This window comes from Odontomachus brunneus, unplaced genomic scaffold (assembly GCF_010583005.1).
Source record: "Odontomachus brunneus isolate Ranch 3 - 2012 unplaced genomic scaffold, Obru_v1 Obru_scaffold_238, whole genome shotgun sequence".
NCBI classification, from domain to species: Eukaryota; Metazoa; Arthropoda; class Insecta; order Hymenoptera; family Formicidae; genus Odontomachus; species Odontomachus brunneus.
Window position 1 is genome coordinate 145,432 of NW_022639688.1, and position 3,845 is coordinate 149,276.

Genomic DNA, 3,845 nt, shown 5'->3' on the forward strand with positions numbered 1-3,845 from the left:
GGTAGCGAGTCGATCCATCTGTAGGTTCCTTGTAATGTAAACATTTTCCACATGTCATTCTTCAGCATACGATTGAATCGTTCCACGACGGAAGCCTTCATAACTGAGTACGTCAAATAATGATTAATGTTGTGTTTCTTCGTGAGTCTCTGCACATCGGTATTGTAAAATTCCTTCCCCTGGTCTGTTTGCAAATTTGTCTTCCGCTGTCTCGAATTATCTTGCCGAACGCCTCGACCACCTCCTTTCCGCTCTTAGTCTTTAGCGGCATGACCCAAGCATGCTTGCTCAGCACATCGATAACGGTGAGTATGTAGTGGTAGCCACTATTGAGCCGCGAATACGGACGCATCTCCACTACATCGGCTTGCCACAGATCATCGTATCCACGCACAATGACACGTCTGCGAGGAAAATGCTGTCTCGCAGGAGCATGCAACTCCTCCACCAACCGTTGCTTTTCGGGGCTGTGTTGTTTCCCGTCTCCACCAGTCTTCCGCATGTTTGATCACTTAGATCGCCTCATCACGAATGATGAAACTGCGAGCGCATCGTTTTAAATTCCATCTATTCAACGCGTTCTCGCGCTGCAAACACTTTCTCCCATATGGCACGTGTTTCAGCATGAAGTCTGATCAGGTTTTTTTCAAATTCCTCCTGTTTCTTTTCAAATTCTTGCTGTTTCTCTCTCAATGCAGCGAGACCTCTTCCCACGTAGAGTCTATTGACGGCGTCACTGTCGGCTTCCGGTTGCGCTACGCGTCGTATCTTGCGCGACCTCGCATCAAAGTCGGAGGCGACCATGCACAAAGTGTTATCGCGTACGTAATTTCTGAGTACTCCTCTCCACGTGTAATAGTCCATCGTCGGCGGTCCTCTCTTTTGGAGCGAAACACCAAATTTATTGATCGACATTTCGATGCAAACAACGCGCATCATCGATGTGCGATTCAATTTATAACAAGGCCCGCCTCGCGAAGTTCCTCGATAATGGATAAAATTTCATAACTGTGAGCGTTATTGCCAGTTTGTCGAGAGGCTTCCAGCAATCGCAGACGATTCACCAGCTTGTTGGGATCGTCCCAGTGAACATAGTCGATCGCATTATCATTCAATATCATAGTACGCTGTGTGGCTAAACCTCTGCCCGCCATGTTGGTCGATGTACCAATCATTAGGGGTGCAATTATGTTTTTGTATTTGTATCCCCTGTTACTCAATACGGGTTGTAGCGCGTTGTGATTGCGTCTGTAAGCATTCGTCGCCAGTAATATATTTTTGCATTTTTGTTTATCGGCCTCCGTGTAGACGGCATCGTCGGGAATTCTCTTGAAAATCAGCTCGTATAGACCAGATGTTCCAGCGTACTTTACACCACCAATGATTATATTATCGTCGATATCCATGTCGAAACTTTTATCGCCGAGCTTCGTTCCATCACTGCTGAAATACACACCATATACGTAGTCTATGGTGGTATGTTTGTCGCTGCTTAAGACTGCTCCCATGTATTTTTGCCCCAGTGGACCAAAATGAGTGCGCAAAGTTTCCTGCCCCTCGGACGTTTGCAGCTCACGTCTAATCGATGTTACGAGTGAATCACCAGTGGTCTCGAAAACATCTTCACTATTGGTGGTCAGAGTAGCGCGTGGCGGAGGCATTTCGCGCAATTGTGTATGATGCAAGTTGTCTGTGGAGATTATCGTAGGAGAATCCGTCGCGGCGTTTGATTTTCTCCGCTTCTGGTAGATCGGTGTAGAGGCGACAAGTAAGCGTTTGGCTCTGCGCTTTGGTTTCTTCTCATCGATCGATAACGCATCATTTCCCAGTATGGTGGATGCGTCAGGTTTCACATGAGTTGTATGTTCCACAATCTGTCTCAGAGGCTCGATAACAGGTCGAAAGTGTCTTTCCAACGCAGTATCTTCCTCCTCTCTACCGGTTTTCAAAGCACAATATTTCATACGGATCGATTCGCTCGTTTTCGCAATTTCCTTCGCCATCTTCTCGCCATCTTTAATCTCTGAGTCGCTAATCTCTGTGTAATCTGACGTCACCATTACGACGTTTCCTCGTTGACGCACAAACGACAAATTGTGACATTACGGTATTGCAAAATCGTTAAATCCTCGCCGAAATCGTTAAATCGTCCATTGGTCATAGAATTGTCCTTGTCTATCACTACGAAACCATATTTTTGCTGCCAACATTCGCGACACAGCGCACAAAAATCTTCGTATGTCATATCAGTGTTCACGTGATCTTTGTACACGTGTTTCAGATTGGTACCATCCTGCTTGAAGAGAATCAGCAGATTCGCATTATCCCGTATAAGATGCTTAGGTATCTTTGCATACGTCTGACAGAGGTAGAAACAGTCGACGTTCGAGTGACGACCCATAACAAAGTATTCTCTTATCGTATCTTGTTTATCACACGTCACGTCATCAAAAACAAAAATAGAATTTGGCAGCGCTTCGTTCGGCGGAACAACATCGATGTTATTGGAAAATATAAAAAAGCCAATTTCGTCTATCGACGCAAACAAATTCTCCAAGAAGCGATATTTCGGCTGTTGCAGTGATTTCGAGTACACGTACAGATTCTCGAAACGCAGACCGTGTGGGCTCTCCAGCAGGCTCACCAACACATTCGTCTTACCACAATTCGAGGGGCCACATACGATACCGCGTATGGTAATCGGTAGCAAGTGGCCATGCTTACGTATGATATTTTCGGACGTTACTCGCATTCTATCACCGAAATTTCTCACGCGTATCGGTGTCGGTTGTCGTATGAACCTCATGTCGCTTCAAAATGCTTCATTAGCACGCGGCAACTATTTATAGGGAGGCGCCGAATCGAATCCGTTCAGTCTCCAAAATGTTTCTCCTACAGTTGGATGCTCATGATATTCGAGACCTAACCTCTGAACAGTTGAAATATATACCGAAGATTGTTCTATTGCGCGGGTTTTCGAAGCACATTGACGTTTTGTGGGACAGAATCATATAAGGGCCGACCCGGAGGTTCGACAGTATCGTCGGTGTCTGGAACATTATAATCGTCCGTGGCAGCAAACGCACATCGACGATCCAGCGCCGTTGATTAGAGACTGTGCTGAATGTCAGCGTCGTCGAAAACAGTAAAAATCGGCAACAGTCTGTTAAATCGTGCCATTAACGCGCTTCCTATCGAACTGCATATCCCCGGCTACCAGTTTTGCGGGCCGAGTACACGCTTGCGGACACGATTGGCCAGAGGTGATCGGGGTATCAATCCACTGGATGCGGCGTGTCGCGAGTACGATATCGCGTATTCTCGAAGCAACGTTCTCGTCGAACGGCACGTGGCAGATAACGTACTCGCTGACAAGGCGCGAGAACGTATAGTCGCGAGAGATTCCACTCTCGATGAGAGAGCTGCCGCTACAGCTGTTTGGGCAGCTATGAAGGCTAAGACAAAAATCGGAATGGGCATGAAAAAGAAGCGAAGCGCATCGAAAAAGGAAATATTACGAAATCGAATACTTCCAATAGCAAAACGAGGTGGAATTCTACCTATTCTCCCGCTGCTGGGAGCGCTTGGATCGCTAGTTGGTGGAGCGGCGGGGGTCGCAAAGGCTGTAAACGATACCAAGGCTGCGCAGCGTCAGCTGCAGGAGATGCAACGTCATAATCGCAGCATGGAAGGTCGTGGAATTTATCTCGCACCATACAAACGAGGAAAAGGTGTCATAAAAGGGGGAAAAAAAACGTCGAAAAAATACTAAAAATGCCTATGGGCGTCACCACCAATGTACAATTGGAACAATTGGCGAAACGTATGCGTATTCCGTTCTTCAG